The sequence below is a fragment of the Oryctolagus cuniculus genome, chromosome 10, assembly GCF_051225735.1.
Source record: "Oryctolagus cuniculus isolate XC-2025 breed Fujian yellow rabbit chromosome 10, ASM5122573v1, whole genome shotgun sequence".
NCBI lineage: Eukaryota > Metazoa > Chordata > Mammalia > Lagomorpha > Leporidae > Oryctolagus > Oryctolagus cuniculus.
In genome coordinates, this window is record NC_142876.1 from 71,143,846 (window position 1) to 71,160,471 (window position 16,626).

Genomic DNA, 16,626 nt, shown 5'->3' on the forward strand with positions numbered 1-16,626 from the left:
TGTGGCGCCGGCAAACCAGGTTCTAGTCCTGGTCGAGGCGCTGGATTCTGTCCCTGTTGCCCCTCTTCCAGGCCAGCTTTCTGCTGTGGCCCGGGAGTACAGTGGAGGATGGCCCAAGTGCTTGGGCCCTGCACCCCTTGGGAGACCAGCATAAGTACCTGGCTCCTGCCATCAGATCAGCGCGGTGCACTGGCCTCAGCGCGCTGGCCGCAGTGGCCATTGGAGGGTGAACCAACGGCAAAGGAAGACCTTTCTCTTTCTCTCTCTCTCTCTCTCACTGTCCACTCTGTCAAAAAAAACCAAAAAAACAAAAACAAAACAAAACAAAACAAAACAAAACAAAAAACAAAACTACATTGAAACCATGGCGCACTCCCAAACACATCATGAAATGTTTTTGTGAATTCCTACAACTACAACACATTTGTGTTAGAATTTTGGCAAGTTCATCTTTCTTGTTTTCTTGGATGAGGATTCAGATGCCACCCTGTCTCCCAAAGATGGTATAGAGCTTGGGCTCAGCACTGGTCATGTGTAATGTACAATATGCCCACAATTACAATGACTGCTTGCCGCTTGTTCAAATCAGAATTAAACAAGAGGGACAATGTAATTTATTTAGACTAGTATAAAGCCAGATTTGTAACAAACCTTAATAGGTGCAAGCAAGTAAAATATCTCATTTTGTTTTCATGATCTCATGAAAAGAATTCCATTCACATTTGAGCTAAATCAGGCTGAGCCTCTTAAATTTTACAAAGAAACAAAGTAGCACAGTTTAGAGGGCTTTGCACTGCAAAGAGAGGAGTAAAGGTCATGGCTCCAAATATGGATAAAGCACCATCAACTCCATTCTATTTACTTACTTTTAAAAAATATTTATCTATTTATTTTAAATATTTACACAGAGAGAAGGAGATACAGAGGAGAGATCCTCCATCCATTTGTTCACTCCACAGATGGCTGGAACGGTCAGTGCTGAGCCAGGCTAAAGCCAGGAGCTCTTCCAGGCCTCCCATGTGGGTGAGGGGGCAGGAGCCAAAATGCTTGGGCTAACTTCTGCTGCTTTCTTAGGCCATTAGCAGGGAGCTGGATAGGAAGTATAGCAGTCAGGACATGAACCACCGCCCATATAGGAAGCCAGCATTGTGAGCTGCAGCTTTACCTGCACTGCAGCTCCACCCCTCATTAACTCCATTTTAAAAGTAGGGCACACTCCCATATACCAGGACGTTTGGTGACTGCTTTATGGTAACAAGAGTGTTCTCTAATAAATGTAGATATACACAGCGTATAAGAAAATATTGTTTTCTGTAGCATTGCTTGGGTTCATGGCTGAGGTCTCTATAAAACAAAACAGATTCACAACAGAAAAGAATAAAAATTCAACTCATGTAAGTTTCATGTTATAAAAAAGCCATCATAAGAGAAAGAAAACCTGAAAAAATGGATCAAAGTCGACCAATCACTGTGTTCTGGGGTTACGTTTGCTGAATGACTGAATAGAGGGAATGAGACTGGATGAGAAAGGAAGATCTGGGGTGACAATCTGAGTGGAAGTCAGCGTGGCCAGTTTGTTCCCATCCTTCTGTGTGACTGCATCTTCAGAGAGAGGAGGGTCCTTTCTGGGTGCAGGGAGGGCACTGCTCACTAAAGCCCTTTTTCCTACTCAAGAGAAGATTAGAAACCCTTTCCTAAATTTCATGATCCAATTCAGAAGAGAAAGGTGATCTGATTCTGTGTTCTCAAAGGTCAAGGTACTAAAGTTGGGGATAGCATGTCCTAAACTCCTCTAACACCAAACTTTTCCCCTTCCAATGGGATTCGGCACATTCATGGGGTGGCTACAACACATGTGACAGCAGTTGTGATTCCTCACAAAGTTCCCATTACCCCACCATCCCCCTCCCTATGCAAATCAACGTTAACTCAAAAAGTCAGTTGACCCAGGAAATCACAAATAGTTCCAAGTCATTACTGTGGATTCTGGACAGGATATGCTGCTAAATGCTAAAATTCTTCCTGCTTTGCCTTTTAAATAAAACAAGTTAGATGATTTCGAAATGATTCTAAACACACAACTTGTGATGGGAGTAACGTATGAGAGGGCTTAAAAAACTCATGGAAATTATCATTTCATTTTTCCATTAACTTCAGGTATGGTTTTCTGTGAAAAGAGTTACTCTTTACCTCCTAGCATGTACCTCAACCACTGGCCTCCAAAATATATATAAACCTAAGGATTTGACAGGCACTTTGAGAGGGTAGGCTGTGGGGCTCTGCACTGCCGGGCACCTCTCAGCTCTCTCAGGATGAGCAGGGTGTGCACTGGGCTGTCAGAACATCCTCATGCCTTGCTGGCCAACACTGCACCATTCTCCAGTTTCGAGGGAACTATGTGCCTTTCCCTATTTCTGCTGTGTTGGTCCAGCCAGGTCTCACAGGAATTCCACACACAGAGGGACACTCCAACTTCAGTCAGATTTTGCATGCCACAGAGGCCTGCTTCCATCTTAATTGAGAAAACTGATTTTAATCGTTGGAGTCTAAATTAGGACTCACTCATTACATGATTAATGTACTTCAAATAGTGAGTAGATTGTAATTCCTGGATTTGTTGGCACTACTCCTCCCCATTTAAGCTTTGTGAAGAAGAAAATAAAACTATATAGTAACGAACTATGTGATTTATAAAATCTTGTAGTAATCATTTCCATATTTTAACCATATCAGATTCATTTTTGGTCCCTTGAAATGAAGAACACATTCTAAGTCCCTGAACTTGGTTCATACTCCCCACAGCCCTCTCCAACAAACTCAGAATCTCTTAACTCCAAATCAAGAACTAGGCCATTGTTAAAAATTGTAACAAAGCAAACGTGACATAAAATCTAATTATTTTAACCATTTTCTTTCTTTTTTTTTTTTTTTTTTGACAGGCAGAGTGGACAGTGAGAGAGAGACAGAGAGAAAGGTCTTCCTTTGCCATTGGTTCACCCTCCAATGGCCGCCGCTGCCGGCGCGCTGCGGCCGGTGCACCGCGCTGATCTAATGGCAGGAACCAGGTGCTTCTCCTGGTCTCCCATGGGGTGCAGGGCCCAAGTACTTGGGCCATCCTCCACTGCACTCCCTGGCCACAGCAGAGAGCTGACCTGGTGAGGGGCAACCGGGACAGAATCCGGCGCCCCGACCGGGACTAGAACCCGGTGTGCTGGCGCTGCAAGGCGGAGGATTAGCCTACTGAGCCGTGGCGCTGGCCTATTTTAACCATTTTCAAGCATAACTTTTGGTGACACTGACTACATATGATGCGGCATGTGTATTTTAATTTTTATTCTAGGCTCTTGTCTTGGCCAGAGGACTGTCCAAAGGGAGGGAGCCTGGGGGAGGGGAGACAGAAAGGGCACCTGGAAGCACTCCCAACCATGGTCAGTTTTGAAACAGTGTTGTTGGCCTCTTTTATGAGGAAGGGGGTGGTACTTCTATAGGCATGAAGCCACCTGGGAGTTACATGGCACCTCTACAAGTTCCATGTGGAGCTTCAATTGTTCATGGCATCTTCCTGTAGTTCCTGAATGAAGCAAATGCATCCTGGGAAAGGGAGCTTTTTGACTGATAAGGATTACATATGGAGGCTTGTGGCTTCCAGCTCAGCAGACCTAAACTAGCAACCTGCCTCCTTATTCCACATTAGATTCACTTCATTATCATATAAATGATTTTAGTCCAATCTTTGAAAAAAAATTCCAGAATCAAAGAATCACAATTTGCCAAATACAAGCCCCTTACCTTGATTGATTTTGCTACCATTCTTTATTGAGTGGTGTGATTTGTGGGTTTCTTTCATGTTTGTCCATCTTCTTTTTTTACCATAAAAAGTCACATGATTCATATACTCAAGATCATATGAAGCATATTATCAATATAGTTCAGGTACAAAAGGCTCTGAAGGAGTCCTCTGGCCCACTACCCACTCATGGTAGGTATTTTTCCATATGGGGCAACCCACACTCATGCATGTATGTGTGTTTACTTTCTTGCCATTTTGAATAAAATTTATCACTTTGGCAACTTATACATGTCTGCACATAGAATACTTCCTTTGTGCAAGACAAGAGCCTAGAATAAAAATTAAAATACACATGCTGCATCATATGTAGTCAGTGTCACCAAAAGTTATTCTCTCAGTATCAGACCATAGAAGTCATGTATACTTGGTCTCATGAGACCCAGTTTTGGCAAAACTTGGAAGGATCATCTTTTGACCTTCAGCATAAACATAAGGGATCTATTTTTTTAGCGATTTTTAAAAAACTTTTATTTAATAAATATAAATTTCCAAAGTACAGTTTATGGATTACAATGGCTCCCCCCCCATAATTTCCCTCCCATCCACAACCCTCCCATCTCCCACTACATTCGCATCAAGATTCATTTTCAATTCTCTTTATATACAGAAGATCAATTTAGTATATATTGAGTAAAGATTTCATCAGTTTGCACCCACATAGAAACACAAAGTGTAAAATACTGTTTGAGTACTAGTTATAGCATTTATTCACATTGTACAGCACATTAAGGACAGAGATCCTACATGAGGAGTAAGAGCACAGTGACTCCTGTTGTTGACTTAACAAACTGACACTCTTGTTTTTGGCATTAGTAATCACCCTAGGCTCTTGTCATGAGTTGCCAAGGCTATGGAAGCCTTTTCAATTCTCCAACTTCAATCATTTTTTAGACAAGGTCATAGTCAAAGTGGAAGTTCTCTCCTCTCTTCAGAGAAAGGTACCTCCTTCTTTGATGGCCCCTTCTTTCCAATGGGATATCACTCACAGAGATCTTTCATTTAGGCTTTTTTTTTTTTTCCCAGAGTGTCTTGGCTTTCCATGCCTAAAATACTCTCATGGGCTCTTCAGCCAGATCCACATGCCTTAAGGGCTGATTCTGTGGCCACAGTGCTGTTTAGGACATCTGCCATTCTATGAGTCTGCTGTGTATCCCACTTCCCATGCTGGATAGTTCTCTCCCTTTTTTATTCTATCAGTTAGTATTAGCAGACACTAGTCTTGTTTATGTGTTCCCTTTGACTCTTAGACCTATCATTATGTAATCTATAAACTGTACTTTAGAAATTTATATTTATTAAATAAAAGTTAAAAAAATAACCTTTTGACTTAATTATAGGAGATCAAGTGAGTGCCATAATCCAGATACAGTCAGTGGACACTCATGAGGGCAGAAATCCTTAGCATGGCTGCTGTGTTGTTGGTTCCAGTTCAGAGTCAGGCAACAAACCAAGGATCCACAAGGTGCGCCACACAACGAGAAGCTCTGCTGTGACGCAGCACTGAAAGACCTGCCCAGGAGCACAGGAGAGGCCTGGCTGCTTTCCAGTGCTCTGGGCCAATCTGCCCTTCTTTCTTTATGTCCTCTCTGTTTGGCACATGCTTGATTCACACTGCTTTGTAACCCACAGCCTGCTTGTGATAGTTCCTGTTCTACTGTTTAATGTCTTCCTCATTGCTAAGGTGGTCAAAGCATCTCTTCCCTGATTCACTCATATTCATGCAGTCACACAAAGGATGGGAAAGAGCTTTGGGAAATTTGAGTTCAACAGACTGGGGAACTGACTTCTTTCCATTTACTGAGTTCCAGCAGCAGAATTGTCTTCCAAGCCCCAACCTCCTAACTCTATCCTAGCCCTTAGAAAAGACTGTATCTGGACAAAAGCACATCCAGTCCCAAGGACAGAGGATGGCATTACAGTCTCATTTCTTCTCTTTGCTATGTGCCATGATCATCTAGCCCCCTGGGAGAGCGGCTCCCCACTGCATCAAAGGGGAGGGGCATACATACATCATAAGGGGCATTCTGTGATGCGATAACCGGGGGGGGGGTGTAGGAGATAAAAGTGGGCGTAGTCTTAGGCATGTGTCCAGTTACTCATTTTGACTCTCTTTGGCCAGATGAGTAACTAGAAGCATTTTCGCAGAAAATGACAAAAAAGCTACCTCTGATTCTCCCGCGTCACCCCCAGCCTCACAGTCCTGCTCCTTCAGATTCCCGTTTTCCAACCTGCCTGCCTCACCTGGCTCCTCCCTCTGGCAAACCTAAGCCTGTCCTCCAGCACAAGAAATCTTCAGCTGCCTGCCCTGCCCGTCTCCCTGCTCTGACCAGCATCTCTTCTCACAAGGACATTCCTACCTCCAAGACCTCCCAGACCTCCAAGCGCACCCTGGCCTCTGTTCCCTCCAAGTCACCCACTCACCGCCCTGTTCGTCTGGCTCCCCTTTCCTGCTTCTCCTCTGTCTGGGCCCCGACTCCTCCTCCCAGCCCCTCTTACTAGTCCTCAGGTCTCTGTTCTTCACTGTCACCCACCGCAGCCCAGACCTGCAGATTCTCAGCTCTTAGCTTCGAGATCTTACCTTCTTGATGGGCCAGGACAGTTTGGAAACAATCCAGACAAGAGAGGTCAGTGACGTCCCAGGAACATGGCCTGATGGGGAAAAGAGGATAACAAGTAGGCAAACTGAGATCACTGTAGGACCGTTTCCATGGTGACAAGATCTCAGTAATCCTCCTGCTAACTGTATATCTCCTTCATCTTCAAATGCTCATTCTTTTCAGAATGAGAGGTACCAATAATGATGTCTTTTTCCTATCAGGCACTTCACATCCTCTCTGTCTATAAGAAGCCTTCAATCAGCTTCCACACCTGCAAGTGCCTTCCCTTGGGAACACAACCTGGAAGCTCAGAGCTGACAGCAGGACTAGTGGCCCCTAAGGTAAGAGTGTGCAAGAGGATACCTTTAATCTGCTCACAGGAGAGAAAGCTGGTCTGACCTGGGTTTCTGTGGACAACTCTCCGGGCACCAGGTTGCTGTTATACACGGACAGCCAGGGTTTATTCTTTTTTCCCTCCACAAAAGAAGTTCACTGTGTTCTGATCTCAGCCTTTGAGGTTGAGTTCCCCTGTCAGCCACTTACAACCCGGCATGTGATAGGCACCACAGTCTAGATGGCAAGAACTCACATTTCATTTAGTTGTATATGAATTTTTGGGCTATTCAACTCACAGTTTCCAGGTATTCCTTCTCCACACCCATGAAGCTTCACCACGTCCACAATCCTCTAGGATCGAGGAACAGACTCAGTCACACTCCATGCAGGTGTCTGGGCTCATGCTTTCTCCTCTCTGGTATACTGTGGCATAATGTTTCAGTTTCCTCAGACTCTGTTATTCTCAACGTATGTCTCCAGAACACAGAAATGGTTCCATTCTCATACAAACTGCAGCCAATACATGTGCCTAGTGAACACTTGATGTGGCTAGAATGGCTGTGGAACTAAAGTCTAATTCATATTTGATTCATTTATTCATGGCTGGCACACACTATTCTGGACTGTGCCACTCTAGACCGTGAGGTTCTTCTTTGTAAGTGCCAAATGGGTGCCTGGCCTATGATGGGCAGGCAGCTACGCACCAACATGAACTACAAGGCTGTTTTTCTCTAGTTCACAGGAATGCCTGAAGGCTCCAAGTCACGAGATGATACATGGAGGAACGTGCAGGTGGTGAGTCCTGGGGTCCTCAGTCTCACTGGGAGACTGCACAGAGGATGACACGGGCTTCACAGAGGACTGGGAAGCCTCTAAGGTTAGTAACACTGTGGGACAAGTATCAGAGTTCTCTGATTACATCCCAGAAACAAGAATCACCACACAGACTCAGAATATACTAACATAGTTACCCTAATGCCAGTTTATTAACTCATGTCAATATGACACTCTTATCCTCAACAATGAATTCACTCAGCAAACATTTAGATGTTTGATGCTACTGCCACATTGTCTTGGGTCACACTTAGATTAATGGTTAGTTACTAGCTCAATATATAAAGTTCAGTTTCATTAGTTTAAAACATATGTCTTAAATTCTTTTTACACATGAGGCTTAATTTTGAGGTTTCAATAATGTAAGTATTTAGAGAAGCATCTGGTACATGGAGCTCAGTAAATGTTATTATTTTCATTATTATTATTAGGGTATAATGGTTGTAGATCATGGAGCTTCTGTCCTATAATAGAGAAGACTGAGTAATAAACACATTTTCATATAAGTAAGGTATAGGATTGTTGTGGCTGCAGCGCACAAACTGGGCATCAAGTCAGGGTGCAGAATTCTAGGAAGTCTTCCTGGTAGAGGTGATCACAAACAAGGCACAGCACTTCAGGTAAGTTACATAGAAAAGCAATATAAAGAGCAACATGAGTGCTATCTGACGATGGGCAGCAGTCTGCCAGGCCACAGTACAGTAGGGAGAGAAGGGGGCCTGTTTGGCAATGAAGGAAGAAGGGTGTCTTTCCTGTGATTCCCTTCTTCTTGACCCCCACTACCATCAAGTAGAATCTGATGGAAGTAGAATGTTGTGTCTGTGTGGGAGTGTGGGTGGGAATGGGGAGAGGATGGAGTCACAGGATTGTGAAGGAGCAGCGTACAGAGGAGCAGATCAGGAGCAAAGGAAGTAAGGTGTTATCATGAGGGGACGCACTAGCTAGAGTAATGATACCTTCTGGGACACGGGGCACTAAGCGATGTCACAGGTGATGAGGATTTTCAGAACCAAGCAGTAATACCATTTACCTTGGTTCACTTTCTTTTATTATATTCTCACTTATGCTGTTTAGACCTATTTCTCACATGTTATAGATGACTTAAATAAGATCAAGAGACATTCTGCCACCTAGTTGGTAGTAGAAGAAGGACAGGAACCTCTGACTACAAAGAGCAGGTTCATTCAATTGTCACATTGCCCCCCCTAAAGCTGAGAGTTGATAGGGTAGAAGAGTTGCAAAGTCATAAGTTAAGTGACTTGAATATTCCTGGAAAATTTTTCACAAAAACCTTGTAGTGCATTGAGGCTATCTCCTGTGTGAGATGCCCTTATCAATAACCTGGGAAATAAGAGAATGTGTAACTGGAACCAGAGTTAATATTGCTATGCATAATTGAACTCCTTGTTATGTCTCAGCCTCAACCTCACCCTTGTCCCCACCACATGTGTATTGAGAGCCGCTCTCCCATAAGACTGGGGAGCTGCTGGAGAACTCAGCTGGCAGGACGCAGTCTTGCTCATTGTTCCCCAGCTAACACACTGTTTCTCAGCAGAATGATAGTAAATTCTCCTCTTAGCCTTAGGAAGCTGTGATGATTTCAGAAGGGTGCTTGAGCCTTGCTAGTGCAAAGGCACTCAGGAAAGGCTCAGAATGATACCTGTTAAAGGTCATCCTGTAGCTCAGCCAGAAAGGGAAGGACTCCATCTGTGTATCTGGGTGATGGAAGGGTGTATGCAATGGTGCAGGTAGGAGAAACCACAGGGCTAACAGGTCAGGTTTTCACTCCACCAGCAGACCAGACCAAACACCCACCTCTCTCTCCCAGGTTTACTGTTAACGCAGAGATAGGTCAGATACACTTCTTGTTTTCAAGTACTTCAGTGGAAATGAATGCACGTGTATGTGCACGAGATAGATAACAGAGGGTATTGACTGTGGCGTGTGCTTTAAGGTGGAGCAGCATGTAACTCAGCCCACAGTCATTTCAGAAGATGATTACTCAGGGGGAACCCACTCACCAGTCTTTTACCTCCTAGGTCTGACACATGCTGTGGAACTCTTCCCTGGCACTGCTCAGGCAGCTTCAGTACCAGGAGAGTTCCTGAGAAGCTGGGCACACGGCTGAGTTCCTGAAGACACGGAGAGTTCCAGGCAGGTATTGGAGCACTGGTGGATGTCATTACCAGGATTCAGCATGCAATGCTGCTTCCCAGAGATGGCACTGACACACCACTGGCCAGGGACAGTAGAGAGAAGCCTCTGTCAAGAAATGGCAGAGAGATGCCAGTGCCAAGATGCTATAGGAGGACTGGGACCTGATCTGCTCTAGAATATTTTCAGAGGGAGGCACATGTCAACATTGCAGAAACTCTACTGCATTTACTGAGTTTCTCCACTAGGAGCAGAGGTCTCTGGAAGGCCCCAGGGAAGAAGGAAAGCTCTGAACTGTACTTTCCCTGAGAGAAAACGTCTCTCCGACCCAGCCATTGTGGATGCCTCAGGAACCCCTGAGGCCACGTCAGAGCACGTATATTAGATGCATGGGCATGCAGCCATGTGCTTAAGATGGCATTGTGAAAGATGAGTGTTCTATAATTCCATTCTTCCAAGTTTGAAATTTCCTGATTTTTTAAATGGATTTTTTCTGCTTTTTAATAAAATAATGTGTTTATCTCATACTTTCTACTTTTGCCTGAGCCCTGGTACGAGGCTGTTCAATTGACTCCAAACCCAAGGTTCTGCGACTTTGCCTCATCTGTGCACCCAAGAGACATGAAACAGCTCCTAAACACCACAGAGCCTCTTTGAAACTCAGGATCCACTCTCCACCCCCTTGGCTGACCCACAGGAACCCCACTCACCAGCTGATCAGCCTCCTTCTGTGGCTCCAGAACTCCCTGCTCTGCCATAGCACTGTGGTTTCAGATTAAGAAACCTTAGAGTTGTTCTCAAGGCTTCTCTCCCTCACTGAGGAGGATCCCTTTCCAGGATTCCTGCCTTTGAAAGACAGCATCGCCTGGGAGCAGGGATTCCCCACTGCTACACACTTAAATCTACCCCCTGAACTGTGCCGAAATCTGCTTCCCAAAAGAGCCTCCCTCATGCTCTGATGGATCTGATGGGTTCCCAGCTACTCTCTCCTTCGTACAAACTGGTCCTTTCCACACTTAATGTGCACCCCTAGAAGTCCAATTTGATCACATCAATCTTTCTTTCAACCACAGCAGTGAACCTGGTGTTCCCAAGATGAACATGTTCCTGAGATGATTAGGCACTACTCGGGCCCCTAGATCCAATTGCACTTCCATCTCAGTTCTATGCAACTCTACTCCCCTATCTTGCCCCTATGCTTTTTTTTTTAATGATTTTATTGATTCGATTATCACAGAGAGAGGTGGAGAGACACAGAAGTCTTCCGTATTCTGGTACTCTCCCAGATGGCCACAATGACCAAGGCTAGGACAGGACAAGTCAGCACCTGGGAGTTTGCTTATGTTATCTACTTGGATGGCAGGGGATAAACATTAGGAAACTTCAGGTGCTTTTCCCAGGTTGTCAGCATGGAGCTGGTTCTGAAGTGGAGTACCCTCGACATGAAACAGGTCTCAATATGGGATTCCTCTGCCACAAGCAGTAGCTTTAGCTGCTACTCCACAATGCTGGCCCTTTCATATGCATTTAATAAAGGTGCTAGTGCATACTGTGTGCCAGCCACAGTTAAAATCTCCACACATATGCTTTTATCTCCGGCTGTTTATAAGTAAACAAATTTCCCAAACACCATTTTCAGGAAATCAAGAAAATGTCGAGTTCTGCTGAAACTTGGCACAATGAACCATTCAAAAAAATCCTTGCAGGCAAGTCACCAGAAAGTGCAGCTGTAGAGTAGGAGGATTGGATGCCCTTTTTCAACTTTGTTTCTTTTTGCCAGTGCAACATCTAGCATGGGAAGACAGTAAGGTTTTAATGATGCCTGACTTAAAGTAGGCCACATAAAAGAAACAGAGCTAGTGTTTGAATGTGAACTATGATGTGTTTTTTTTTTTTTTTTTTTTTTGACAGGCAGAGTGGACAGTGAGAGAGAGAGACAGAGAGAAAGGTCTTCCTTTTGCCGTTGGTTCACCCTCCAATGGCCGCCGCGGCTGGCGCGCTGCGGCACCGCGCTGATCCGATGGCAGGAGCCAGGAGCCAGGTGCTTTTCCTGGTCTCCCATGGGGTGCAGGGCCCAAGCACCTGGGCCATCCTCCACTGCACTCCTGGGCCACAGCAGAGGGCTGGCCTGGAAGAGGGGCAACCGGGACAGAATCCGGAGCCCCGACCGGGACTAGAACCCGGTGTGCCGGCGCCGCTAGGCGGAGGATTAGCCTAGTGAGCCGCGGCGCCGGCCCGTGTTTCTTCTCTAATTCACACAAACACTATAAAGCTCAGGTGTGGCTTGATAACATGTAGCAACATGCAGATGGTAAATCAAGGCATATGTGAAAATAGAACAGAGGAAATAGTTCCTTATGGTTAGCGTGTCCTAGAGGGAGCATTGGAGATCTCAACAGTGATGCCAATAATGGATCCACACTAACCAGATTGTCATGTTCAACTTCATTGCAATTAACTAACTCCCACTCAAACCAACATGTTCCAAATGGCCATACATGGCATTCATTCAATCACCACATGTCTAGTTGTAGATGTTTTGAACGGAGGTTCTGGAATCACAGCACCTGAGTTCACATTCTTGCCCTCTGCACATAAACTTGTGATTTGTCCTGCCACATATAAACTTGTGATTTGAGCTAACTTTTAATAAGGCTGAGAATAAGAGTTAGTATCAGAAGGGTTGTTATAGGAATACTACAACAGGGCTGGATACATGAATATCATGTGACAGTATGATAGGGCTGGATGAGAGGATGTTGTACAATTTTGAAACAAATACAAGTAGTAAACATTTGGCAATCCTATAGGAAACACTTCCTAAATCAGTTTGTAGAGAGCTCCACATGTAGTCTTCTTAGAGGAGGTGATCACAGGTTGAGGCAAAGCACATCAGGTCAATTATATGGAAAGCCATGTAAGTCACTGCCTATACAACACAGGTAATAAGATCTTGAATAAACAATGCATTGCAGTAACTCAAGCAAGGAGAAAAATAAGAGCATTTCAAACAAAAATTAGTAGGAGGAAGATATAATACTCAGATCCCATACACACACACACACACACACACAATATTTAAAAAAACACCAAAAAAAGAGCTAAATATTATAAAAGGGAAAATAAAATCACAATCCTTTAAAGACTAATAAAGAAAACAGGCTTGATAAAATAAAAGAAGAAAAAGGACACATTATATCTAAGAGAAATACATGAGATCACCCCAAATCTGATCCAAGGCCTGACAGGTTCCAATGTTTTATTTTTCATTAGTATGTATCTGAAAGGCAGAGATACAACTCTGATATGGAATGCTAGTGTTGCTAGTGGCAGCTTTACATCTTCTGCTATTACACCCAATACTAAGAGGAATATTTAAATGTACCCTGGAGGGGCCAGCACCATGGCGAACTAGGTTAATCCTCTGCCTGCAGCACCGGCATCCCTTATGGGTGCCGTTTCTGGTGCCGGTTGCTCCTCGCCTAGTCTAGCTCTATGCTATGGCCTCGGAAGGCAGTGAGGATGGCCCAGGTGCTTGGGCCCCTGCACCCATATGGGAGACCAGGAGGAGGCACCTGCTCCTGGCTTTGGATCAGTGCAGCTCCATCCGTTGTGGCCATTTGCGGAGTGAACCAATGGAAGGAAGACCTTTTTCTCTGTCTCACTGTCTGTAATTCTAGCTGTCAAATAAATAAATAAAAAATCTTAAAATAAATGGACCTTGGAATAGATGTAGGCAAGTCTCTTCCTCCAATGTTCAATGAGGAGCTACATAACTGTATATTGCTCTACAACTGATCCATGCATTATTCTCTCATTGTACATAGGAGAAGACTGTCTACCATTACAACTTTGCATTGGAGACAGTAGGACAACAACACAGTGCTATGTCCTTACACACCATGCCGTGTCTATGCCAGCTAGGAAATGCAAAGTCCATCCCTCCCTCGGGGACACACGTACACAACACATATTATTGCGCCCCATAAGAGCTTACATTTAGGAAATGGTAATCTTGTAAATTTAATTGGTGGGGATGGCAGATTCTGAAGAAAACAATCCCCACACCTGCCCGGTGACTGCCAGCTCCTCATCCAAATGTGTGTATCCCCCTGTGACACCTGACAGGACGTCCACCAGCTGAACACACTTAGAAAACCCCTGGGTTCCAGAGGAAAGCTTTCCCCATGTTTACCTTTTGTTTCTTTACTTCTGTCTTGTCCACTTGTGCAAAGCATTGAGCAGGCCTCTTGGTAGGGACTTGGCTGGTGGTGAGCAGGTAACACTGCAGCAGTAGTGCCTCGGGCTGGTGGCGCTGGGACTGTGGGGCAGAGGGAAACTGAGGGGAGCGACAGAGGCCTCACAGGAGTCACCCAGGATTGAACATCTCTCCACATCTGACGTCCACTAGCAAGAAGAAACAAACAAAAGCAATAAAATCTCATTAATCTGTGTCTAGGAGAAAATTAGCTGCAACTCATTCTTCAAAACAGGAGAACACGTTAGCTTAAAAGAATTGGCATTGGGCAAGTATAAGCAGGGGGTTAGATGGGGAAGAAAAGCTTGAATATTTTCAGTTTTAGTTTGAAGCCTGCAACCTAACTCCACCCCTTTACACCCACAATCCCATGCTGCACCTTAGTCTCTTCCAGAACCAGGAGGAGGGGACACTAAGTGCACTTGCACACTGAGTTCCAGGTGGAAATACCATTAAACTATCTCCAAAGACCCGAGGCACACTAAATTCTGCCCTAACTCCACCTCATTTGTATATTGAAGTAGAGGATCACACCTAACTCCACAAATTAGACCAATCATCACAGAAAGCACACTTTCAGCATCTGTCATGCTATCTTCTCATGGGAAAATCACTTTCTGTGGCTCTCCATGGGGAGTATTTCTCCTTGTGTCTTGACACACTCATGCCTGAATGTACTCTCTCTCAAGTAAATTCTGTTCTAATTTATATACTAATGTCACTGCTTTGAATTCTCTCTCACAAGGGACAGGAACCTGGAATAAAAAGCAGTGACACATATGCCTACAGCCCAGGGGAATTAGGGATAAGTGGATTGTCATAACAGGGATATTTGGAGAGTACAAACACACTTTCTGCTCTGCAGACATTTCAAAATTGCCAAGGCAATCATTTTAAACATTTCTTTCTCTCCACTCTCATAGCCTCTAGGTGGGTATTTGAAATGCCAGTCTGGGTACTTGTATAATCTGTCTTGATAATTAAAAGCATGCTAGCCTACAGACTGGAAATTCTAAGGAGCTCATAGAAATTCTTCCCATAAACCAGAGCCTATGCAAGAACATCCTGGATTTTGGCCTGCTTCCAGTATCATTCAGCAGGCAGAGAATGGCCTAGGCATAACTACACTCAGGCATCCATCTGCATATATCCATGTGCGTGGTGGCTGCTCACACTGTATTCTGAGACCGAGCACACATTCCTGGACAGCCTGGCTTCTGATGGGTTTCCCTAAGGGGATCCTACTCTCCTTTCCAGGGTAGAGCTGTTTCCCTAAGTGTTCACCATGTTTCTTGCCTATTCAGGGATTTAAAGAGAGGAAAACGCGCTTAGAAGGAATCAGCATTAATACCCAGAATGAGTGGGCTGAAAAAATTCTAGGAATTCCTTCTGGAACAGGTGATTACAGATTGAGGAGCAGCATCTCAGTCAAGTTAAAAAAAAAAAAAGAAAAATAAAGAGCAACATGAGTAGTATCTGGAGACTGGGAGCAGTCTGCCAGGTGCACAGCACAGTAGGGAGAGAAGGGGACCTGTTCAGCACTGAAGCAACATTGTTTCCTTTTGACAAAACACTAGACAGAGGCTAAGGATTTAATGGTGCCTGACTTAGAATGGTGACTTAGAATGGTGCAGGCTTTAGGAAATGGAGAGAGCTAGATTCTGAATGTGCACTGTGATGCAGTTTTTCTCTAATTCACACACACTCTATAAAGCTCTGGTGTGGCATGATGATATGTAGCACCATGCAGATGATAAGTCAAGGCATCTGAGAAAACTCAGAGAAGAGAGGAAAAAGTTCCCTATGGGTACTGTGTCCTTGGAGGAAGCATTGTAGAGGAATAGGTGGGAACTGGGGATTGGATGGACTCATGGCATCATGAGGGGGAAAGGATTAAGCAAAGTATTGTAACGTGTTATCTGTAGGGGAACTCTCCCAACCTGAGGGAGGACCGCAGTTGGGACTGAGAGCAGTAAGGACAGCAACAGAGGATGAGGGTTCAGAACCAGGCAGTTCATGGCTATCTGTGTTGTTCCAAGAACACGCCCACACTGATGCCAAACCCTTGCCTCATTCTCCTTCAATCCATTCTCTGCCATCCTGCTAAAATGGCATATTTCTCTCAAGAAACAGGTGAATAAAGTGCAGACCAAAAAAGGTAAGCCACGTGGGAAGCTACCAGTGGCAGAGAATGTATGGCTATGAAGGCCAGGTTCATTCCACTGTCCAAATGCTTGTCTCCAGTGAAGACTTGGGGGGTCAAAGATGCGTTGTTACAAATATACATGATGTTGGCAGCCATATTTATTTCAATGATAAGGATTTTACTAGACTGCTTATGACCTTCCTCCTGAGGTGTTGCAAACTTGCTCATGCCCCAGCACTTTTGTTCTTGCTTCCTCTAGGGTGTTCTGCCTCCAGCATGGGGACCCAAATTACCTACTCCATTCACTCCCCTGCTCTTTCCCTGCCTGTTTTTCTACTGGTTCCCATACTGCAGGAGTCACTGTCATGGTTGGGGTGTCTTCTCCATGTGTGTACACTGTGTTACTTTGACTCTGTCCAGATCACGAGCTCCAGAGAGCAAGGACTGTGTC

The 16,626-nt window shown here is 44.6% G+C and overlaps 2 long non-coding RNA genes across 3 annotated transcripts in view; one reads left to right on the plus strand and one right to left on the minus strand.

The window, feature by feature from the left end:
• Positions 1-908: 908 nt before the first annotated feature.
• The window catches only part of LOC138844064 (uncharacterized), an 87,443-nt gene continuing 71,725 nt past the window's right edge, over positions 909-16,626 (minus strand). Inside the window, exons 4-6 of one of the 2 annotated variants that reach the window (XR_016214182.1) lie at positions 13,967-14,178; positions 6,429-6,499; positions 909-1,089 (exon numbers count right to left, since the gene is read on the minus strand). This is a non-coding gene — a long non-coding RNA (uncharacterized LOC138844064). Of the gene's footprint in view, positions 1,090-4,571; positions 5,360-6,428; positions 6,500-13,966; positions 14,179-16,626 lie in introns of those variants that run through there. The other variant, XR_016214183.1, reaches the window with a different exon arrangement.
• Positions 6,667-10,295, plus strand: LOC103349286 (uncharacterized). The gene is made up of 3 exons (XR_517500.4): positions 6,667-6,788; positions 7,519-7,660; positions 9,657-10,295. It is a non-coding gene; the product is annotated as an uncharacterized LOC103349286 (long non-coding RNA).